This window comes from Microcaecilia unicolor, chromosome 9, assembly GCF_901765095.1.
Source record: "Microcaecilia unicolor chromosome 9, aMicUni1.1, whole genome shotgun sequence".
Classification (NCBI taxonomy): Eukaryota; Metazoa; Chordata; class Amphibia; order Gymnophiona; family Siphonopidae; genus Microcaecilia; species Microcaecilia unicolor.
This window is the reverse complement of record NC_044039.1, coordinates 60359423-60384615: the sequence shown is the minus strand read 5'-3', so window position 1 is coordinate 60384615 and position 25193 is coordinate 60359423. Positions and strand designations below refer to the sequence as shown.

The 25193-nt window shown below is 50.8% G+C and overlaps 1 protein-coding gene and 1 long non-coding RNA gene across 2 annotated transcripts in view; one reads left to right on the top strand and one right to left on the bottom strand.

Moving 5' to 3' along the window:
• Positions 1-16709, top strand: part of LOC115477397 — a 28064-nt gene extending 11355 nt beyond the window's left edge. Inside the window, exons 2-4 of the long non-coding RNA XR_003943321.1 lie at positions 2064-2070; positions 5994-5997; positions 16655-16709. This is a non-coding gene — a long non-coding RNA (uncharacterized LOC115477397). The remainder of the gene's footprint in view (positions 1-2063; positions 2071-5993; positions 5998-16654) is intronic.
• TMTC1 (transmembrane O-mannosyltransferase targeting cadherins 1) overlaps positions 1-25193 on the bottom strand; it is a 1359696-nt gene that overhangs the window by 1285939 nt on the left and 48564 nt on the right. The window lies entirely within an intron of this gene.

The window sequence follows — 25193 nt, the reverse complement described above, 5'->3', positions numbered from 1 at the left end:
AAGAAACAAACATTTGGGCGGACTGTCTGTGGGGCTGTGTCCGCTCCAGGTAGAAGGCCAATGCTCTCTTGCAGTCCAATGTGTGCAGCTGACGTTCAGCAGGGCAGGAATGACGACGGGGAAAGAATGTTGGCAAGACAATTGACTGGTTCAGATGGAACTCCGACACGACCTTTGGCAAGAACTTAGGGTGAGTGCGGAGGACTACTCTGTTATGATGAAATTTGGTGTAAGGGGCCTGGGCTACCAGGGCCTGAAGCTCACTGACTCTACGAGCTGAAGTAACTGCCACCAAGAAAATGACCTTCCAGGTCAAGTACTTCAGATGGCAGGAATTCAGTGGCTCAAAAGGAGGTTTCATCAGCTGGGTGAGAACGACATTAAGATCCCATGACACTGTAGGAGGCTTGACAGGGGGCTTTGACAAAAGCAAACCTCTCATGAAGCGAACAACTAAAGGCTGTCCTGAGATCGGCTTACCTTCCACACGGTAATGGTATGCACTGATTGCACTAAGGTGAACTCTTACAGAGTTGGTCTTGAGGCCAGACTCAGACAAGTGCAGAAGGTATTCAAGCAGGGTCTGTGTAGGACAAGAGCGAGGATCTAGGGCCTTGCTGTCACACCAGACGGCAAACCTCCTCCAATGGAAGAAGTAACTTCTCTTAGTGGAGTCTTTCCTGGAAGCAAGCAAGATGCGGGAGACACCCTCCGACAGACCCAAGGAGGCAAAGTCTACACCCTCAACATCCAGGCCGTGAGAGCCAGAGACTGGAGGTTGGGATGCAGAAGCGCCCCCTCGTCCTGTGTGATGAGGGTCGGAAAACACTCCAATCTCCACGGTTCTTCGGAGGATAACTCCAGAAGAAGGGGGAACCAGATCTGACGCGGCCAAAAAGGAGCAATCAGAATCATGGTGCCTCGGTCTTGCTTGAGTTTCAACAAAGTCTTCCCCACCAGAGGGATGGGAGGATAAGCATACAGCAGGCCCTCCCCCCAATCCAGGAGGAAGGCATCCGATGCTAGTCTGCCGGAGGCCTGAAGCCTGGAACAGAACTGAGGGACTTTGTGGTTCGCTCGAGATGCGAAGAGATCCACCAAGGGGGTGCCCCACGCTTGGAAGATCTGTCGCACTACCCTGGAACTGAGCGACCACTCGTGAGGTTGCATAATCCTGCTCAACCTGTCGGCCAGACTGTTGTTTACGCCTGCCAGATATGTGGCTTGGAGCACCATGCCGAGACGGCGAGCCCAGAGCCACATGCTGACGGCTTCCTGACACAGGGGGCGAGATCCGGTGCCCCCCTGCTTGTTGACATAGTACATGGCAACCTGGTTGTCTGTCTGAATTTGGATAATTTGGTGGGACAGCCGATCTCTGAAAGCCTTCAGAGCGTTCCAGATCGCTCGCAACTCCAGAAGATTGATCTGTAGATCGCGTTCTTGGAGGGACCAACTTCCTTGGGTGTGAAGCCCATCGACATGAGCTCCCCATCCCAGGAGAGACGCATCCGTGGTCAGCACTTTTTGCGGCTGAGGAATTTGGAAGGGACGTCCCAGAGTCAATTGGAGCAAATCGTCCACCAATACAGGGATTTGAGAAAACTCGTGGACAGGTGGATCACGTCTTCTAGGCCCCCAGCAGCCTGATACCACTGGGAGGCTAGGGTCCATTGAGCAGATCTCATATGAAGATGGGCCATGGGAGTCACATGAACTGTGGAGGCCATGTGGCCCAGCAATCTCAACATCTGCCGAGCTGTGATCTGCCGGGACGCTCGCACCCGCGAGACGAGGGACAACAAGTTGTTGGCCCTCGTCTCTGGGAGATAGGCGCGAGCCGTCCGAGAATCCAGCAGAGCTCCTATGAATTCGAGTTTCTGCACTGGGAGAAGATGGGACTTCGGATAATTTATCACAAACCCCAGTAGCTCCAGGAGGCGAATAGTCATCTGCATGGACTGCAGGGCTCCTGCCTCGGATGTGTTCTTCACCAGCCAATCGTCGAGATATGGGAACACGTGCACCCCCAGCCTGCGAAGTGCCGCTGCTACCACAGCTAGGCACTTTGTGAACACCCTGGGCGCAGAGGCGAGCCCAAAGGGTAGCACACAGTACTGGAAGTGGCGTGTGCCCAACTGAAATCGCAGATACTGTCTGTGAGCTGGCAGTATCGGGATGTGTGTGTAGGCATCCTTCAAGTCCAGAGAGCATAGCCAATCGTTTTGCTGAATCATGGGGAGAAGGGTGCCCAGGGAAAGCATCCTGAACTTTTCTTTTACGAGATATTTGTTCAGGGCCCTTAGGTCTAGGATGGGACGCATCCCCCCTGTTTTCTTTTCCACAAGGAAGTACCTGGAATAGAATCCCAGCCCTTCTTGCCCGGATGGCACGGGCTCGACCGCATTGGCGCTGAGAAGGGCGGAGAGTTCCCCTGCAAGTACCTGCTTGTGCTGGAAGCTGTAAGACTGAGCTCCCGGTGGACAATTTGGAGGTTTTGAGGCCAAATTGAGGGTGTATCCTTGCCGGACTATTTGCAGAACCCACTGGTCGGAGGTTATGAGAGGCCACCTTTGGTGAAAAGCTTTCAACCTCCCCCCGACCGGCAGGTCGTCCGGCACTGACACTTGGATGTCGGCTATGCTCTGCTGGAGCCAGTCAAAAGCTCGCCCCTTGCTTTTGCTGGGGAGCCGCGGGGCCTTGCTGAGGCGCACGCTGCTGACGAGAGCGAGCGCGCTGGGGCTTAGCCTGGGCCGCAGGCTGTCGGGAAGGAGGATTGTACCTACGCTTACCAGAAGCATAGGGACCAGTCTTCCTTCCCCCGAAAAATCTTCTACCTGTAGAGGTAGAGGTTGAAGGCTGCCGGCGGGAGAACTTGTCGAATGCGGTGTCCCGCTGGTGGAGAGACTCTACCACCTGCTCGACTTTTTCTCCAAAAATGTTGTCCGCACGGCAAGGCGAGTCCGCAATCCGCTGCTGGAGTCTATTCTCCAGGTCGGCGGCACACAGCCATGAGAGCCTGCGCATCACCACACCTTGAGCAGCGGCCCTGGACGCAACATCAAAAGTGTCATAAACTCCTCTGGCCAGGAATTTTCTGCACGCCTTCAGCTGCCTGACCACCTCCTGAAAAGGCTTGGCTTGCTCAGGGGGAAGAGCATCAACCAAGCCCGCCAACTGCCGCACATTGTTCCGCATGTGTATGCTCGTGTAGAGCTGGTAAGACTGGATCTTGGCCACGAGCATAGAAGAATGGTAGGCCTTCCTCCCAAAGGAGTCTAAGGTTCTAGGGTCTTTGCCCGGGGGCGCCGAAGCATGCTCCCTAGAACTCTTAGCCTTCTTTAGGGCCAAATCCACAACTCCAGAGTCATGAGGCAACTGAGTGCGCATCAGCTCTGGGTCCCCATGGATCCGGTACTGGGACTCAATCTTCTTGGGAATGTGGGGATTACTTAGTGGCTTGGTCCAGTTCGCAAGCAATGTCTTTTTCAGGACATGGTGCAAGGGAACAGTGGACGCTTCCTTAGGTGGAGAAGGATAGTCCAGGAGCTCAAACATTTCAGCCCTGGGCTCGTCCTCCACAACCACCGGGAAGGGGATGGCCGTAGACATCTCCCGGACAAAGGAAGCAAAAGACAGACTCTCAGGAGGGGAAAGCTGTCTTTCAGGAGAGGGAGTGGGATCGGAAGGGAGACCCTCAGACTCCTCGTCAGAGAAATATCTGGGGTCTTCCTCCTCTTCCCACGAGGCCTCACCCTCGGTGTCAGACACAAGTTCACGAACCTGTGTCTGCAACCTCGCCCTGCTCGACTCGGTGGAACCCCGTCCACGGTGGGGGCGTCGAGAGGAAGAGTCCCTCGCCCGCATCGGCGAAGCTCCCTCCGCCGACGTAGTCGGGGAGCCTTCCTGGGAGGTGGCCGCGGTCGGCACCGCACGCGGTACCGACGTCGGGGACCTCAACCTGGGCGATGGGCCAGCCGGCGCCACGCTCGACGGCACCGGTGGCGCAAGCACCGCCGGTACCGGAGGGGTAGGGCGCAACAGCTCTCCCAGAATCTCTGGGAGAACGGCCCGGAGGCTCTCGTTTAGAGCGGCTGCAGAGAAAGGCTGAGAGGTCGATGCAGGCGTCGACGTCAGAACCTGTTCCGGGCGAGGAGGCTGTTCCGGGCTGTCCAGAGCGGAGCGCATCGACACCTCCTGAACAGAGGGTGAGCGGTCCTCTCGGTGCCGATGCCTGCTGGGTGCCGAATCCCTCGGCGACCCAGAGCTCTCGGTGCCGACATGGGGAGGCGACCGGTGTCGATGCTTCTTCGACTTCTTCCGAAGCATGTCACCGGAGCTCCCCGGCACCGACGAGGAGGACGTGGAATCCATCCGTCGCTTCCTCGGGGCCGAGACCGAAGAAGGTCGATCCCGGGGGGGCTGTACCGCAGGAGCCCTCAGGGTAGGAGGAGACCCACCCGAAGGCTCACCGCCACCAGCAGGGGAATGGACAGCCCTCACCTGCACTCCTGACGATGCACCTCCGTCCGACGACATCAGCAGACGAAGTCTCGGTACCACCGACGTCGATACAGTCGCCCGATGCCTCGGCGCCGATGCAGAGGCCCGATGCCTCGATGCAGTCGATGGAGCGGCAGCCAAGGAAGATGGTCCGGACGCTGACGACGTCGATGCACTCGATGCCTCCGGTGCCGATGCCGACGAAGAGCCCGAGAACAAAACGTTCCACTGGGCTAATCTCGCTACCTGAGTCCGCCTTTGTAACTGGGAACACAGACTACAGTTCTGAGGGCGGTGCTGGGCCCCTAGACACTGAAGACACGCAGAGTGCCTATCAGTGAGCGAGATTACCCGGGCGCACTGGGTGCACTTCTTGAAGCCGCTGGAAGGCTTCGATGTCATGGGCGGAAAAATCACGCCGGCGAAATCAAAAGCCGAAATGGCGAAAATTGAAGCACCAAAATTTAGAGGGAGAAAATCTCGACCGAGGCCAAAAAAGGCCTACCCCGACAACGAAAGAAAACTTACGGGGCAAAAAAACTGAGAAATACGGGAAGGGCAGAAAACCCAAAAGGGCCTTCCGGAACACTTCCGGAGCGCTTCCCGAACTTTTTTTGTGAAAAAGAGATGAAAAACACGTCGAAAAGGACGCGCGAGGTCAACTCTCTAGGGCACGAACGGCGTAACACGACCGTACCGAGCGCGGACGAAAGAAGACTGGCCGGCTCGAGCCGGTTTCGAGCGGGAAGATGGCCGCGCATGCGCGGTGCGCATGGGCGCGCGAGGACTAGCAAAGGTCTTTGCTAGTAAACTTTCCGATGGAGGGGGCTGCCGAGGACGTCAACCCATCAGTGAGAACAAGCAGCCTGCTTGTCCTCGGAGAAAGCCCGGTTCGATAGCGCGACACCTCTTCTTGGTAAACATCACTGGCTTCCGATCAAGGAGCACATTCAATTCAAAGTTTGCACCATGGTTCACAAAATCATCAACGGGGATGTCTCAAGTTACATGCTGAATATGACTGACTTGCCAGCCAGAAATGCTGACCCATCCTCAAGATTATATCTCACCTTGCACTAGCCCAGCTGGAAAGGCTGTAAGCACGGATCTATTCAGGCGTCAAGCTTTCCCTTCATCAGTGCACAACTATGGAATGCACTTCCTAGAGACATCACCAGTCTGAGAGACTATCTGAGAGACTACCTTACCTTTCGCAAGGCACTAAAAACGCATCTGTTTACCAAAGCATTTTCTCCGGGAACAATATAGGACTATCGCCTCTGCCAGCTGGCATACGTGGATCCTGTTTAGTCCTATTCTTTTGTACTGTTATATGTAAAGTATCCATTCTTTCTTGCCCTTCTACTCTACTATTTATTACATTTGTACCCTGCGCTTTCCAACATACAGCAGGCTCAATGCGGCTTACATAATAAAAAAAAAAAGCATTACAAAGAACATGTAAGAGGAATATTATAAACTATGATAAGCATAGTATCCACAAAAATATAATCTATCCTGCAGTAAGAATCATGAGAATGTGAATAGAAGGTACAGTCCCGAACACCTGGATGCCTTAGTCGCCAAGGATCACATACAGCCAGGTCTCTTACCAACTCAGCAAAAGCACACGAAATCTTACAATCATTTGCCACAGGAGGTCCAGATCTATCCACAGCCGGGTAAATGGTAGAATTGAAATCGCCCCCCACAATCAGGTGAGCTGCTTGCATAACAGGAATCTTAGAATGAATATTTTGAAAAAAAAAACCTTTTGAGATTGATTTGGTGCATATATTAAGGCCAGCACTACTGGGTTAGCATCAATATGCAAGGTCAAAAACAAAAATCTACCTATGGGTTCCCGTTTTATGTGCTCCACCGTCATCTGTAAGGAAGAGTGCAATAAAGTTGCAACACCTCTTTTCTTTGAGCCATCGCTCGCCGAGGCACAGAACACATGGGGATAACAAGGGTGAGCCAGCAACCGCTCGTGGTCTCTCCTGAAGTGGGTCTCCTGCAAAAACACAACCTGAGGGCCGTGATGCAAAATTTCCTTAAACAATTTTTGGTGTTTCTGGGGAGAATTCAGCCCCTTAACATTATATGTTGTGTGCTCCAATCTGCCTGCTCTAAGCTCGTTCCAGTCTGCATGATCCGGCTTCCCCTTGCTTGTTCCAGTCCATCTGCTCCAGCCTGCTGTTCCAGACCACATGCTCTAGTGTGTTCTAGTCCGCCTGATCCGACTGCTCCAAGCTCATCCCAGTCCAGTCTGCCTGATCCGACTGCTCCAAGCTCGTCCCAGTCCACCGATCCATCCTCCCATGCTTGCTCCAGTCCACCTGTTCCAGCTCCTCCCTGTTTGCACCATTCCATCTGCTACGGCCTACTTGCTCCGGTACACCTGCCCTGCCTGCCTGCTCCATTTCATCTGCTCCAGCGTGCTCCAGTCCGCCTGACCCGCTGCAAGCCTCTCATCTGCCTGCCTGCTGTTACCTGCCTGCCTGCTGCTACCTTGTCAACCTGCCTGCCTGCTGCTACCTTGTCAACCATTGACTTACCTGCTGTTACCTGCCTGCCTGCCTGCTGCTACCTTGTCAACCATTGACTTACCTGCGAGCCTGCCTGCCTGCGAGCCTCTCATCCATTGACCTACCTGCCTGCCTGCTGCTAGCTTGTTAACTACTCACCATCAATTCCAAACCCCCAATCCAGCTCTCCACTCTATCTATCTGCTTAACACCTTAGTCACCACACAGTCACCTGCTACACCTCAGTCACTACGTTTGGCTTCTATCCACATTCTCTTCCTTGCCCTGTCCCTTCCTAATCTCTTCTCCTCCCCACCCCCATTGTCCACCATTGGAACTCGTTGCCCTCCCGCCTGGCCCACCACTGCAATTCCCTTCTCACCCCCATCCCTCACCACCTCACCATCCCTCTTGTCCCCCTCTTCCATCCTAGCTCTCAACCTTCAACACTTCCTTCCTGCTATTAACCCATCCCCATACCTCCTAAGTGCACCCCGTCTTCGTCGCCTTCGTCACCCGTCCTCCCCCTCCCTCCTCCGCTCTCTCTTGCTCCTCCTCCTGCTATCCGCAGGAGACATTAACCCTAATCCAGGCCCCCCTCATCTGTCCCCATCCTACCCACGCGGACGATCCCGAGACATCTCCAATCTCATCTCTATTCCCCTACTCCCCCCTTCCTCCCTCCCCTTCTCTTGCGCCTTGTGGAATGCCCACTCAGTTTGCAACAAACTGCCCTTCACCCATGATCTCTTCATCTCCCACTCCCTTCAACTGCTCGCCCTAACCGAAACCTGGATCTCCCCGGACGACTCTACCTCAGCCGCAGCCCTTTGCCATGGTGGTTACCTCTTCTCTCACACTCCCCGCCCAGTTGGCCGTAGTGGAGGTGTTGGGTTACTACTCTCGCCCTCCAGTAGTTTCCAACCCCTCCTCCTACCGCAGTCTCACTGTTTCTCATCCTTTGAAGCCCACTCCATCCGGCTATTCTACCCGCTACCACTCAGAGTGGCAGTCATCTACCGCCCCCCTAATAAATCCTTCTCTTCCTTCCTTACCGACTTCGATGCTTGGCTCTCTGTTTTTCTTGAACCCTCATCTCCGTCTCTCATTCTCGGAGACTTCAATATACATGCTGTTGACCCATCCGACCCTCTCGCTTCTAAGTTCCTCACCCTAACATCCTCCTTCAACCTCCAGCTGTGCTCTACCACCCCTACTCACCGTGACGGCCATTGTCTTGACCTCGTCCTCTCCTCATCCGGCTCACCCTCCAACTTCCAAGCTTCAGCTCTTCCTCTCTCCGACCACCACCTGATCACATTCACACTTCTCCACCCCACCCCCCTCTGCCCCGCCCAACCTTAACCACCACATCCAGGAATCTCCAGGCCATTGACCCCCTCACCTTATCTGCTAGTATCTCTAATCTCCTCCCATCCATCATGTCCTCCGAGACTGTCGACAAAGCGGTCTCCGCTTACAATGCCGCTCTCTCCTCTGCCCTTGACACCCTCGCACCTTCCACCACCCATCCCACAAAGCGTACTAATCCCCAGCCTTGGCTGACCCCTTGCATCCGCTACCTTCGCTCCTGCGCACGATCTGCTGAACGCCTCTGGAGGAAATCTCATACTCATCCAGACTTCCTTCACTATAAATTCATGCTATCCTCCTTCCACTCCTCCCTATTCCTTGCAAAACAGGACTATTACACCCAATTGACCAATTCTCTCAGCTCCAACCCCCGTCGTCTCTTCACCACCCTTAACTCTCTCCTCAAGGTACCCCCCGCTCCCACTCCCCCCTCACTCTCTCCTCAATCACTGGCTGATTACTTCCACGACAAAGTGCAAAAGATCAACCTTGAATTCACTACCAAGCCATCACCCCCACCCCCCCTCTTCACCCATTAACCCTCTCCCTCAACCAACCAACCCAGGCCTCCTTCTCCTCCTTTCCAGAGATCACTGAGGATGAAACCTCCCGCCTTCTTTCCTCCTCGAAATGCACCACCTGTTCCTCTGATCCCATCCCCACCAACCTACTTAACACCATCGCCCATACTGTCAACCCCTCCATCTGTCGCATCCTTAACCTCTCTCTCTCCACTGCAACTGTCCCTGATACCTTCAAGCACGCCCTAGTCACACCTCTCCTCAAAAAAACCATCACTTGACCCTACCTGCCCCTCCAACTATCGCCCCATCTCTCTCCTACCCTTCCTCTCCAAAATACTTGAACGCGCCGTTCATAGCCGCTGTCTTGATTTTCTCTCCTCTCATGCCATCCTCGACCCACTCCAATCCGGCTTCCGCCCTCTCCACTCGACAGAAACAGCACTCTCTAGAGTCTGCAATGACCTGCTCCTGGCCAAATCTAGAGGCCACTACTCCATCCTCATCCTCCTCGATCTCTCTGCCGCTTTTGACACTGTCAATCACGATCTACTTCTCCCCACTCTGGCCTCATTTGGGTTCCAGGGCTCTGTCCTCTCCTGGTTCTCCTCCTATCTCTCCCACCGCACATTCAGGGTGCACTCTCATGGATCTTCCTCCACTCCCATCCCGCTATCTGTTGGTGTTCCCCAGGGATCTGTCCTCGGACCCCTTCTCTTCTCTATCTACACCTCTTCCCTAGGCTCACTGATCTCATCTCATGGCTTCCAGTATCATCTCTACGCTGATGACACCCAGCTCTCTCTCTCCACACCAGACATCACCTCAGAGACCCAGGCCAAGGTATCTGCCTGCCTATCTGACATTGCTGCCTGGATGTCCAACCGCCACCTGAAGCTGAACATGTCCAAGACCGAGCTCCTCATCTTTCCACCTAAGCCCACTTCTCCTCTTCCCCCACTCTCTATCTCAGTTGATGGCACCCTCATCCTCCCCGTCTCATCTGCCCGCAACCTCGGGGTCATCTTCGACTCCTCCCTCTCCTTCTCTGCTCATATCCAGCAGACTGCCAAAACCTGTCGCTTCTTCCTTTTCAACATCAACAAAATTCGCCCTTTCCTCACTGAGCACACCACCCGAACTCTCGTCCACGCTCTCATTACCTCTCGCCTCGACTACTGCAACTTGCTCCTCACTGGCCTCCCACTCAACCATCTATCCCCCCTTCAATCCATTCAGAACTCTGCCGCACGTCTTATATTCCGCCAGAACCGATATACTCATATCACCCCTCTCCTCAAGTCACTTCACTGGCTTCCGATCAGATACCGCATCCAATTCAAGCTTCTCCTCCTTACTTACAAATGCACCCGGTCTGCTGCTCCTCACTACCTCTCTACCCTCATCTCCCCCTATGTTCCTGCCCGTAACCTCCGCTCACACGACAAATCGCTCCTCTCAGTACCCTTCTCCACCACTGCCAACTCCAGGCTCCGCTCATTTTGCCTTGCCTCACCCTATGCCTGGAACAGTCTTCCTGAATCCCTACGCCGAGCCCCCTCCCTACCCATCTTCAAATCCTTGTTTAATGCTCACCTCTTCAATGCTGCTTTCGGAACCTAACCTTTCGAACATATAGGTTGCCCCAATCTGTCTGACCTTTCAGATTAACTGTACATTTGTCTTTTAGATTGTAAGCTCTTCGAGCAGGGACTGTCTTTCCATGTTAAATTGTACAGCGCTGCGTAACCCTAGTAGCGCTTTAGAAATGTTAAGTAGTAGTAGTAGTATATGAACAAAACTTTAATTATATCATTTACATAAAGGATAGGGTTATAAACAGCTGCGAATCTCCAGCTGACAGAGAGGAGCTAATCCAAGATATCCTAACGGACCCTGTGTCAACACCCGCTGATACTCTCCAAAACCCCCCAAGACCCTCCCTGCCTCCAAATCCACTCGCAATTCACACATCGGCTACCACATCCATCCAACCCACCCTCCCCTCCCTCCAAGCCCGACCACCCCCAACCCCCTAATCCACCCTAACCTCCAAACTAACATCCACAATAAAGGGAAACCGGAATGGGAATATAAAGGAGAAAACGAGCCATGCTCCGAATGAGCCACCCAACCCCCCCCCCCCCCCCCCACCACCACCCTCTTCCATCCAGTCACATTTGTACACCACAGTCCACATCTCAGACAAGAATTCAACACAATACACCAGCACGAGGAGAAAAAAAACCTGCAGTACAATTACAAGTCCAAACCCAGCTATGGGAGAAGGCCCCGACTAGAGACAACAGACAGATCAAAAGATTTTAAGTCCAAGTCAGCCCTTTTATAGCATTTCTCTCTCTTCGGAGATACCCTCTGCCACTGCTGGAGCCTCTCCTTGGCCACAAAGTGTTAGGCAAAGGAGATTCAGTCATGTTGGTGTCCATAGATATAGATTTAAGAACAGTTTCATAAGAAAAACTTTTTGAAACACATGCAGCCTCAGGCACCAATCCAATCCAAACCAGCTCTGCAAATCCCCAGCACAGCCCTCAGGTCCAGGGTAAATGAAGCTCTGGATCTCCTGCCCTTTTTGTCCTTATACAGTATATTTTTCCTTATATATTTTTTACTCTCAGACTACCCAGTAGTACACAAATTTGCCCCTCCTCCTCCTCCTCTCTCGGCACGAGTGCCCTCTAGAGTCTATCTGTTGATGTAAGTTAATCAGATTACATCACTCGGTAGAAAACACAGTTTCAGGGAGCACTTTTAAGCCACTTCAGCACACAGAATAGGAACTCTCCAGCACAGAAATTCAATAGCAGACGCTTGCATGTCGCAGTCCAAACGCGTCTCATCTAAATCCTTACAACAGTAAATATCCAAGCCGAGATTAAAGCCTCTAAAGAGGGAATTTTGGATAAAATAGATGTCCTGTGTCGACCTTAAAGAACTGGGTGGGCGCGTGGAGGAGCTGGAGGCTTGTACCCTAGACCAGTCGGAATAGATAGCTAATGCAGAAGCGCGCCTTGGAAGATTTGATGATCGGATGGAAGATCTACAGTATAAAATGGACGATCTTGAAAATCGTAGGCGGAGGAAGAACTTGCGATTTTGGGGAGTCCCTGATTCTGGGGCTATGGAGAACGTTCCCGTAATAGTCCGAGCACTGTGTGATCAGCTGCTTTGAGATAGTGGAGACGCTGCCTCTATTGTGATAGAGAGAGCCCATTGTGCTCTAGGGAAGCCCCGAGACAATCAACCCAGAGATATTGTGGGCCGCTTTCTGACAAAGAAAATCTTCTTCAGAAAGCTCAAAATTTCCCAAATTTGAAGTTTAATGAAGCTAAGGTTTTAGTATACCAAGAATTGTCATCATCTGTCTTTAAGGCGGGCTATGAAACTGGTACTGGACATTTTGTCTAAAGAGAAAGTTAACTATCACTGGGCCTTTCCATTTGCCTTATGCTTTTTAATTCAGGGGAAAGCGTATAGACCCTGCAAGCTGGAGGAAGCTGTGGTTTCTTCTTAAACTGTGCTGAACTTCTGTGCTGGAGATTTCCTATTCTGTGTGCTGAAGTGGCTTGAAAGTGCTCCCTGAAACTGTGTTTTCTACAGAGTGAAGTAATCTGATTAACTTACACCAACAGATAGACTCTAGCAGGCACTGCAGGATCTAGATTAGTCCGGGGCCCGCTTCACAACAGTGATCATAACATGATCGCCTTTGAAATTTGCTTTCAAAAAGGTAAACATAGGAAGTCAAATATGTTAGCGTTTACCTTTAAGAAAGGAAGCTATAATAAAATGAGAAGAACGGTAAAAAAAAAAAAAAAAAAGAGGAGCAACTGAGAGGGTAAGAAACCTACAACAGGCGTGGATGATGTTGAAAAACACTGTCCTGGTGTCACGCTTCTCCCGGAAGCACTGGGTTGTAAGCCCTTGGACCACTGCTGTGGAGCGGCAGTGGCAGGCAAAATCACCTCCAAACCAGAGACAAGGCAAAACAGGACTGGAACCCCAGGCTGGAGTACTGAACTGGAACGCACCGGACTGGACCTAGGCTTCACCTACACATAGCCACCGTTCCCCGGGGGTTGAGCCCCTGGGTGCAGGCAGCCGGCAGGACTTGGAGGAAAACTGGTACTGGAACTAGCAGGCAGGAAGACCAGGAATCAGGATTCAGAAGTGCCCACAGGCATCTAGACAAAAGCAGGGCAGACAGGGTTCAAAAGTGTCCACAGGCACCTAGACCAAAGCAAGGCAGACCAGGGTGCAGGGCTATGGCTGGAGCTCCAGTAGCTGAGAAATACAGGCAGAGAACAAGACTATGGCTGAAGCTCCAGCAGCTAGAAATACAGGCAAGGAGCAGGGCTATGGCTGGAGCTCCAGTAGCTGAGAAATACAGGCAGAGGACAGGACTATGGCTGAAGCTCCAGTAGCTTAGAAATACAGGCAGGAAGCAGGGCTATGGCTGGAGCTCCAGTAGCTTAGAAATACAGGCAGGGAGCAGGGCTGTGGCTGGAGCTCCAGTAGCTGAGAAATACAGGCAGGGAGCAGGGCTATGGCTGGAGCTCCAGTAGCTAAGAAATATAGGCAGGAAGCAGAGCAATACTGAAAGCTGCCAAGCAGCCACTAAGAAATAAACCCAAGACAGGAATACAGACCAGAGACAAGACTAGGAAAAGCAACAGAACCAAAACTAGCTACACACAAGCTAACAAGAATACGCTATACACAAGCTAACTAGACACAAGCAAGAAACTCAGACTAGAACTGGACAAGGCTAAAGTGCACAGAGCACTCTAACATACCAGGGACCTTAAACGATGCAAAGGCAAACACAGAAGTCTCTAGGTGATTAATAAAGCCCATCAACACCTGAGGCTCAAGCTGCAGCCATCTCTAGGCAGCAACGGGTGCTGTCCAGGCAGAAACAAGAGAGACAAGTCTGGCAGACTGGAAGAACCGATCGGGCTGGCCTAAAGTCTGGAACGGGTAGGGACAGCAAGACAGTCTATGGCAGCCACCGGTTCTGGCCACCAGAGGGCGAGAGGAGCACAAACCAAGAAGCAGGCAGAAAGCATACTGAAGCATAGAGAGACTCAGCATACCCAGGTGCAGCACAGAGGAGCAATAAGAGCCATGCTGGAAGCAGCCAGCACACAGAGACAGAACTAACCCAGAAAGGACAGAAGCCAGCTCAGAAGCTGACCCCCAGAAATAAGGTAAGTCTGAGAGGGGTCACGACCACAGACGTGACACCTGGAGGCCCAGGCCAAACATAATCCACGTATCAGAAAAGAAGGACGGAAAACCAGCTGGCATGGTTAAAAAGTGAGGTAAAGGAAACTATTGGAGCTAAAAAGGAATCCTTCAGAAATTGGAAGAAGGAACCGAATGAAGAAAATAAGCAGCAGCATAAGGAATGTCAAGTCAGATGCAAAGCGCTGATAAGAAAGGCAAAGAGGGATTTTGAAAGAAAGATAGCGTTAGAGGCGAAAACTGATAGTAAAAATTTCTTCAATTACATTAAAAGCAGGAAGCCAGCAAAATAATCGGTTGGCCCGCTGGATGACCAGGGTGTAAAAGGGGCGATCAAGGAAGACAAAGAAATAGCAGAAAAGCTAAATGAGTTCTCTGCTTCGGTCTTCACCAAGGAAGATTTGGGTGGGATACCGGTGCCGGACAGAGTATTCGAGGCTGACTAGTCGGAAAAACTTAATGAAATATCTGTAAACCTGGAAGACGTAATGGAGCAATTCTGCAAACTGAAGAGTAGCAAGTCTCCTGGACCGGATGGTACTCACCCCAGGGTACTAACAGAACTAAATAATGAGCTGGCAAAGCTGTTAGTGATTTGAATTTTCCGATCTGACGAAGAAGGGCAACCTTCGAAAGCTAATCAAGAAATGTATTGTGTCCAATAAAAAAGGTATCATCTTATTTTCTTTTCCATGTTTTATTTTGTTTGATTTCTATTGATAATTTATCCTTAAAATCGAGTGTGGTACCGGAAGATTGGAGGGTGGCCAATGTAACGCCAATATTTTAAAAAGGTTCTAGAGGAGATCCGGGAAATTATAGACCGGTGAGTCTGACGTCAGTGCCGGGCAAAATGGTAGAGACTATTATCAAGAACAAAATTACAGAGCACATTCAAAAGCATGGACTAATGGGACAAAGTCAACATGAATTTAGTGAAGGGAAGTCTTGCCTCACCAATCTGCTGCATTTCTTTGAAGGAGTAAACAGACATGTGCACAAAGGTGAGCTGGTTGATATTGTGTATCTAGATTTTCAGAAGGCGTTTGATAAGGTCCCTCATGAAAGACTACAGAGGAAACTAGAGGGACATGGGATCGGAGGTAGTGTCTTACTGTGGATTAAAAACTGGTTGAAAGATAGGAAACAGAGAGTAGGATTAAAAGGTCAATATTCGCAATGGAGAAGGGTAGTTAGTGGGGTCCCTCAGGGATCTGTGCTGGGACCTCTGCTTTTTAACATATTCATAAATGACCTTGAGATGGGGGTAACTAGTGAGGTAATCAAATTTGCTGATGACAAAAAGTTATTCAAAGTCGTCAACTTGCGGGAAGATTGTGAAAAACTACAAGAGGACCTTACGGGACTGGGAGACTGGGCGTCTAAATGGCAGATGATGTTTAATGTAAACAAGTGCAGAGTGATGCATGTGGGAAAGAGGAACCCAAACTATAGCTATGTCATGCAAGGTTCAGCGTTAGGAGTCACGGACCAAGAAAGGGATCTAGGTGTCATCATTGATGATACGTTGAAATCTTCTGCTCAATGTGCTGCTGCGGCTAGGAAAGCAAATAGAATGTTGGGTATCATTAGTGTTTTGTTTTGGGGTTCAGAGACCCCTGGGTTCTGTCTGGTACTGGAGTTCAGCTGTCCAGTAGTGGAGAGAACCTCAAAAGAAGGCTGATTGGACCTCAAATCTGACTACATCTCCACATAGAATATCAATTACCATTCCTTAACCAACCCAAGAGATTACTAACAAATATTAGTGAAGATAAGGGAAGACACTATATCTCCAAAGATTATGAATTTATTTACTCGCCCAAAGACACCAAAGGATATACAAATGGCATGTACAATCAATTGGTTCTAGGAATATAATTCTTCAGCTGCAAACAGGGAACAATGAGAGAATATAAAGAGTAAAAAGGAAAATAAATATTTTAAAGCAAAACAAAACACATGTAAGCTCATGGGGAAAGATACAACCATAAAGGAGCCATCATTAGCCGGAACAAAAAATGTGAAAAATTCCACGTTCATCATTCACTAGACAATATATTTTCCACTCAATCAACCACGAGAAGGAAACTCAAAAGCATTAGAACGGAACAACTGATAGGAAGTAACCCTGCAATGCAAGGGCAAAGCAACCAAACGGAGCGGGAGACCATCAAAAGATAAGAATATTAATATTAATTACAAGACTTTTGTAGCATAGTGCATGCATGCTGGGTTAAAGTAGCTTTTAATACGGCAATACCAAACATTATGTATGAGTAGGCTAGAATCAGCTTCTGAAATTAAACCACCGGGTACATGTTTCCCGTAGATAACAGCTAAAGCAGTATGTACAAAGCAATAAACAATATGAACCGTCTCTGACTAAGATTAATGTTCTAGGAGCGATAATAGGAAGCTTGCATCCAGGGCAAGAGCGTAACATAATAGCAAGAGCTGGCTGTGTCCACAGGGCCCAAATCCTTTATTATTGCAAACAGCCCTTCTCTGGTTGCATCATGAGCTGCTCTGGGATTAATGCTAAGCCTAAGAAAAAGTGCGCTGGATGAAGAATAGTGCAGTTGTGAAACATGAAAGAGGCTGAACACTAAAAGTATCTTTTTTAAAAAAGTTTTTACTATTGTTTTGGGTTCATGCTTTTGAAGGCTTTAGTTCCTAGTAATTCTGAAGGGAATAAGAAGTGTATTATAATGGTTTCTGTGTCGTAGTCCCTTGTCTGCTGTTAGCACTTCTGTTTGCTAAGGCTGAGAGGGAGGAGACAGATACCACATGTGGTAAATACAAAAGATTCTTTTTGGATTCTTTAATTCAACATGCTGTTGTTTAAATTTTAACACTGTTTGCTATGGTACCATGGGAGTGATTGAGCTACTCTGGAATGATAGCAATAATGGAAATTTTGCACTTTCAAATTTGCCCGAGGGAGCTAGCATGCTTCCAAACTTGTTAAGTACTTAGACAGGTATTACAAATCCCAATTTCTTCCTTTGAAGATTTATGTACCTACAGAAAATGTTTCTACCATGTTACTCTGTGATAGAAGCCCTAACTGTTGCCCTCAGCCTATTCTTAGCTACATCATTGGCAATCTTGAACACAAAGACTCCCCTTAATAATGTCTCGTATACTTATACTTACTGTCCACCTCCCTGGTGCTCAGAAAGATCGTTTGGCCATGACGGGTAAGGAGGACTAAGTGTCCCAACCTAAGACAGCCTTCGGTCAGGGTACTAGTCATATTGTTCTGAGGTGTGAACATGAGGCCTAGATGATTGACTTGGCCTACTATAAGTTGTCAAACCATATATTGTTGAAGCCCTTTCCTAAAGGCCTTCAAAGGGGGGAAATGTATAAAAATGCTACAGCTATGAGCCTTGGTCCCCTGCCTAGACTTTGGTTCAGGCTCTGAAATGAGGGAAAAACTTGCAGGCCTGTGTGACTCATGCTTGAACTCCCAGTGTTGGAGAACAAACAGGAAACACAAGGGTGGGGGTCCGAAGGACAGAGTGACATTGTGGTCAGCAACGTTGTGAGAAAGGAAAGGTATAGCTAGATGTAGGGTCTTGCTTAAGATTTGTGGTCAAGCAAGCTAAAGATGAGAACATGTTCACGAGATGAAGCTACTCATTAGCATAAGCCAATCAGTGACATAAATTAGATCCAATCAGATGGGCTTACTGTCATATTACTGATATCCTGTATGAACATATAAAAGTTAGTGTATTTCCTGGTTTAAGCTAGAGAGAAGGGTTGCCACTCTCTCTCTCCAAGGGAAACCAATGTGACCAGCAGAATTGACAAATTACCTAATTGCTTTCCCTTGTAAAACCTTTAATTGGTAAAAGAAATTATAAAAGATTAGGAACTAGCTAACACCTGTTTGCAGCTGGAGAATTATATTCCTAGAACCAATTGATTGTACATGCCATTTGTATATCCTTTGGTGTCTTTGGGCGAGTAAATAAATTCATAATCTTTGGAGCTATAGTGTCTTCCCTTATCTTCACTAATATTTGTTAGTAATCTCTTGGGTTGGTTAAGGAATGGTAATTAATATTCTATGAGGAGATGTAGTCAGATTTGAGGTCCAATCAGCCTTCTTTTGAGGTTCTCTCCACTACTGGACAGCTGAACTCCAGTACCAGACAGAACCCAGGGGTCTCTGAACCCCAAAACAAAACATTAGGAAAGGGATTGAAAACAAAAATAAGGATATTATTCTGCCATTGTATCGCTCCATGGTGCAACCACTCCTCGAGTATTGTGTTCAATTCTGGTCGCCACACCTCAAAAAAGATATAGTGGAATTGGAAAAGGTGCAGAAAAGGGCAACAAAGACGATACAGGGGATGGGATGACTTCCCTATGATGAATGGCTGAAGAGGCTGGGGCTCTTCAGCTTCGAGAAGAGGCAGCTGAGGGGAGATATGATAGAGGTCTATAAGATAATGAGTGGAATGGAATGTGTCAATGTGGAGCATATGTTTATGCTTTCCAAAAATACTAAGACAACGGGGCATGCAATGAAGATGCAGTGTGGTAAATTTAAAACAAATCGGAGGCCATTTTTCTTCACTCAACACGTAGTTAGACTCTGGAATTCGTTGCCGGAAAAAGTGGTTAAGGCGGTTAACTTAACGGACTTCAAAAAAGGGTTGGACGGCTTCCTGGAGGAAAAGGCCATAGAATGTTATTGAATGGACATGGGAATAATCCACTATCTCTGGGATGGGCGGGACAAATTGCTTGTTCTTTTGGCCGCTGTCAGTGACAGGGTGCTGGGCTCGATGGACCCTTGGTCTGTCCCAGCATGGCGATGCTTATGTACTTAAACTGCAGAATCTGAGTCGGAGGGAGAAGGAAGGACCGGAGAAACATGGCACTGAGAGGCCTTACCCATCAAGCGAGTCAAAAGGCGCTCTGGATCATTGCACCCCAAGGAAAACACTATTTTATTTTTTTCGAAATTGGCACAAAAGTGGCAGCTGATGTCCAAGGATGCTGATTATTAGCAAGGAAGTGAGGGAGCTAAAGATCTAGGTAGCCATTCAGAGCTCTGACGTCACTTGCTCCTCGGACTGCTGCTTTTAACATATTTATAAATGACCTAGAGATGGGAGTAACTAGTGAGGTAAGGTAAAATTATGTCTTACCTGATAAAGCGAATGCTACATACCTGTAGAAGGTATTCTCCGAGGACAGCAGGCTGATTGTTCTCACTGATGGGTGACGTCCACGGCAGCCCCTCCAATCGGAAAACTTTACTAGCAAAGGCCTTTGCTAGTCCTCGCGCGCCCATGCGCACCGCGCATGCGCGGCCGTCTTCCCGCCCGAACCGGCTCGTGTTCGTCAGTCCCATATGTAGCAAGACAAAACAAGGGAAGACACAACTCCAAAGGGGAGGCGGGCGGGTTTGTGAGAACAATCAGCCTGCTGTCCTCGGAGAATACCTTCTACAGGTATGTAGCATTCGCTTTCTCCGAGGACAAGCAGGCTGCTTGTTCTCACTGATGGGGTATCCCTAGCCCCCAGGCTCACTCAAAACAACAAACATGGTCAATTGGGCCTCGCAACGGCGAGGACATAACTGAGATTGACCTAACAATTTATCCAACTAACTGAGAGTGTAGCCTGGAACAGAATAAACATTGGCCTAGGGGGGTGGAGTTGGATTCTAAACCCCGAACAGATTCTGAAGCACTGACTGCCCGAACCGACTGTCGTGTCGGGTATCCTGCTGCAGGCAGTAATGAGATGTGAATGTGTGGACAGATGACCACGTCGCAGCTTTGCAGATCTCTTCAATAGTGGCTGACTTCAAGTGGGCCACTGACGCAGCCATGGCTCTGACATTGTGAGCCGTGACATGACCCTCAAGAGCCAGCCCAGCCTGGGCGTAAGTGAAGGAAATGCAATCTGCTAGCCAATTGGATATGGTGCGTTCCCCCACAGCCACTCCCCTCCTGTTTGGATCAAAAGAAACAAACAATTGGGCGGACTGTCTGTTGGGCTGTGTCCACTCCAGATAGAAGGCCAATGCTCTCTTGCAGTCCAATGTGTGCAGCTGACGTTCAGCAGGGCAGGAATGAGGACGGGGAAAAAATGTTGGCAAGACAATTGACTGGCTCAGATGGAACTCCGACACTACCTTCGGCAAGAACTTAGGGTGAGTGCGGAGGACTACTCTGTTATGATGAAATTTGGTGTAAGGGGCCTGGGCTACCAGGGCCTGAAGCTCACTGACTCTACGAGCTGAAGTAACTGCCACCAAGAAAATGACCTTCCAGGTCAAGTACTTCAGATGGCAGGAGTTCAGCGGCTCAAAAGGAGGTTTCATCAGCTGGGTGAGAACGACATTGAGATCCCATGACACTGTAGGAGGTTTGACGGGGGGCTTTGACAAAAGCAAACCTCTCATGAAGCGAACAACTAAAGGCTGTCCTGAGATCGGCTTACCTTCCACATGGTAATGGTATGCACTGACTGCGCTAAGGTGAACCCTTACAGAGTTGGTCTTGAGACCAGACTCAGACAAGTGCAGAAGGTATTCAAGCAGGGTCTGTGTAGGCCAAGAGCGAGGATCTAGGGCCTTGCTGTCACACCAGTTGGCAAACCTCCTCCATAGAAAGAAGTAACTCCTCTTAATGGAATCTTTCCTGGAAGCAAGCAAGATACGGGAGACACCCTCTGACAGACCCAAAGAGGCGAAGTCTACGCTCTCAACATCCAGGCCGTGAGAGCCAGAGACTGGAGGCTGGGATGCAGAAGCGCCCCTTCGTCCTGTGTGATGAGGGTCGGAAAACACTCCAATCTCCACGGTTCTTCGGAGGACAACTCCAGAAGAAGAGGGAACCAGATCTGATGCGGCCAAAACGGAGCAATCAGAATCATGGTGCCTCAGTCTTGCTTGAGTTTCAACAAAGTCTTCCCCACCAGAGGTATGGGAAGATAAGCATACAGTAGACCTTCCCCCCAGTCCAGGAGGAAGGCATCCGATGCCAGCCTGCCGTGGCCCTGAAGTCTGGAACAGAATTGAGGGACCTTGTGGTTGGCCTGAGATGCAAAGAGATCCACCAAGGGGGTGCCCCACACCTGGAAGATCTGCCTCACTATCCTGGAATTGAGCGACCACTCATGAGGTTGCATGATCCTGCTCAACCTGTCGGCCAGACTGTTGTTTACACCTGCCAGATATGTGGCTTGGAGCAACATGCCGTAATGGCGAGCCCACAGCCACATGCTGACGGCTTCCTGACACAGGGGGCGAGATCCGGTGCCCCCCTGCTTGTTGATGTAATACATGGCAACCTGGTTGTCTGTCTGAATTTGGATAATTTGGTGGGACAGCCGATCTCTGAAAGCCTTCAGAGCGTTCCAGACCGCTCGTAACTCCAGGAGATTGATCTGTAGATCGCGTTCCTGGAGGGACCAGCTTCCTTGGGTGTGAAGCCCATTGACATGAGCTCCCCACCCCAGGAGAGACGCATCCGTAGTCAGCACTTTTTGTGGCTGAGGAATTTGGAAAGGACGTCCCAGAGTCAAATTGGACCAAATCGTCCACCAATACAGGGAGTTGAGAAAACTCGTGGACAGGTGGATCACGTCTTCTAGATCCCCAGCAGCCTGAAACCACTGGGAAGCTAGGGTCCATTGAGCAGATCGCATGTGAAGGCAGGCCATTGGAGTCACATGAACTGTGGAGGCCATGTGGCCCAGCAATCTCAACATCTGCCGAGCTGTGATCTGCTGGGAAGCTCGCACCCGCGAGACAAGGGTAGGGTTACCATATGGCTCCAGAAAAAGGAGGATGGATTGAGCCAGCCGGGTTTTACTTCCATTGCTTTCAAGCAATGGAAGTAAAACCCGGCTGGCTCAATTACTTCCATTGAAAGCAATGGAAGTAAAACCCGGCTGGCTCAATCCGTCCTCCTTTTTCTGGAGCCATATGGTAACCCTAGACAAGGGACAACAAGTTGTTGGCTCTCGTCTCGGGGAGATAGGCACGAGCCGTCCGAGAATCCAGCAGAGCTCCTATGAATTCGAGTCTCTGTACTGGGAGAAGATGGGACTTTGGATAATTTATCACAAACCCCAGTAGCTCCAGGAGGCGAATAGTCATCTGCATGGACTGTAGAGCTCCTGCCTCAGATGTGTTCTTCACCAGCCAATCGTCGAGATAGGGGAACACGTGTACTCCCAGCCTGCGAAGCGCCGCTGCTACTACAGCCAAGCACTTCGTGAACACTCTGGGCGCAGAGGCGAGCCCAAAGGGTAGCACACAGTACTGGAAGTGACGTGTGCCCAGCTGAAATCGCAGATACTGTCTGTGAGCTGGCAGTATCGGGATGTGCGTGTAGGCATCCTTCAAGTCCAGAGAGCATAGCCAATCGTTTTCCTGAATCATGGGGAGAAGGGTGCCCAGGGAAAGCATCCTGAACTTTTCCTTGACCAGATATTTGTTCAAGGCCCTTAGGTCTAGGATGGGACGCATCCCCCCTGTTTTCTTTTCCACAAGGAATTACCTGGAATAGAATCCCAGCCCTTCTTGCCCGGATGGCACGGGCTCGACCGCATTGGCGCTGAGAAGGGCGGAGAGTTCCTCTGCAAGTACCTGCTTGTGCTGTAAGCTGTAAGATTGAGCTCCCGGTGAGCAATTTGGAGGTTTGGAGGCCAAATTGAGGGTGTATCCTTGCCGGACTATTTGAAGAACCCAACGGTCGGAGGTTATAAGAGGCCACCTTTGGTGAAAAACTTTCAACCTCCCCCCGACAGGCACTGACACGTTGATGTCGGCTATGCTCTGCTGGAGCCAGTCAAAAGCTCGCCCCCTGCATTTGCTGGGGAGCTGTGGGGCCTTGCTGAGGCGCACGCTGCTGACAAGAGCGAGCACGCTGGGGCTTAGCCTGGGCCGCAGGCTGTCGAGAAGGAGGATTGTACCTAAGCTTACCAGAAGAGTAGGGAACAGTCTTCCTTCCCCCATAAAAACGTCTACCTGAGGAGGTAGATGCTGAAGGCTGCCGGCAGGAGAATTTGTCGAAAGCGGTATCCCACTGGTGGAGCTGCTCTACCACCTGTTCGACTTTCTCTCCAAAAATATTGTCCGCTCGGCAAGGGGAGTCCGCAATCCGCTGCTGGATCCTATTCTCCAGGTCGGAGGCACGCAGCCATGAGAGTCTGCGCATCACCACACCTTGAACAGCGGCCCTGGACGCAACATCAAAGGTATCATATACCCCTCTGGCCAGGAATTTTCTGCAAGCCTTCAGCTGCCTGACCACCTCCTGAAATGGCTTGGCTTACTCAGGAGGGAGCTTGTCCACCAAGCCCGCCAACTGCCGCACATTGTTCCGCATATGTATGCTCGTGTAGATCTGGTAAGGCTGGATTTTGGCCACGAGCATAGAAGAATGGTAGGCCTTCCTCCCAAAGGAGTCTAAGGTTCTAGAGTCCTTGCCCGGGGGCGCCGAAGCATGCTCCCTAGAACTCTTAGCCTTCTTTAGGGCCAAATCCACAACCAGAGTCATGAGGCAACTGAGTGCACATCAGCTCTGGGTCCCCATGGATCCGGTACTGGGACTCGATCTTCTTGGGAATGTGGGGATTACTTAGAGGCTTGGTCCAGTTCGCCAGCAATGTCTTTTTTAGGACATGATGCATGGGTACTGTGGACGATTCCTTAGGTGGAGAAGGATAGTCCAAGAGCTCAAACATTTCAGCCCTGGGCTCATCCTCCACAACCACCGGGAAGGGGATGGCCGTAGACATCTCCCGGACAAAGGCCGCAAAAGACAGACTCTCGGGAGGAGAAAGCTGCCTTTCAGGGGAGGGAGTGGGATCAGAAGGAAGGCCATCAGACTCGTCAGAGAAATATCTGATGTCCTCCTCCTCCTCCTATGAGGCCTCACCATCGGTATCAGACACAAGTTCATGAACCTGTGTCTGAAGCCGTGCCCGGCTCGACTCCGTGGAAACACGGCCACGGTGGGAGCGTCAAGAGGTAGACTCCCTCGCCAGCCCGGCGAAGCTCCCTCCGCCGACATCGTCTGGGAGCCTTCCTGGGAGGCGACCGCAGTCGGTACCGCAAGCAGCACCAATGTCGGAGACCTCACCCCGGGCAAGGGGCCAGCTGGCGCCTCACTCGACGGTACCGGTGGCGCAAGCACCCCCGGTACCGGAGGGGAAGGGTGCAACAGCTCTCCCAGGATCTCTGGGAGAACGGCCCAGAGACTCATGCAGAGCGGCTGTGGACATGGGCGTGGAGGCTGTTCCGGGCTGTCCAAGGTGGAGCGCATCGACACCTCCTGAACAGAGGGTGAGCGGTCCTCCCGGTGCCGATGCCTACTGGGTGCCGACTCCCTCGGCGACCCAGAGCTCTCGGTACCGATGCGGGAAGGAGACCGGTGTCGATGCTTCTTTGACTTTTTCAAACAAAGCATGTCACCGGAACTTCCCGGTACCGAAGAGGAGGACGTAGAGTCCAGCCGTTGCTTCCTCGGGGCCGAGGCCGAAGAAGGTCGGTCTCGGGGGGGCTGTACCGCAGGAGCCCTCAGGGTAGGGGGAGACCCACCCGAAGGCTCACCGCCACCAGCAGGGGAATGGACAGCCCTCACCTGCACTCCAGTCGAAGCACCACCGTCCAACGACATCAGCACTAGTGGAGGTCCCGGTACCGCCGACGCAGCCTTTCGATGTCTCGGTACCGACGATGCAGAGGGTCGATGCCTCGATGCAGTCGATGCCAAGGTCGAAGGTCTTGATGCTGTCGACGTCGATGCACTCGATGCCCCCGGTGCTGTTGTCGACGAAGAGCCCGAGAACAACATGTTCCACTGGGCCAATCTCGCTACCTGAGTCCTCTTCTGTAAAAGGGCACAAAGACTACAGGCCTGCGGGCGGTGCCCAGCCCCCAGACACCGAAGACACGACACGTGCCTATCAGTGAGCGAGATTACCCGGGCACACTGGGTGCACTTCT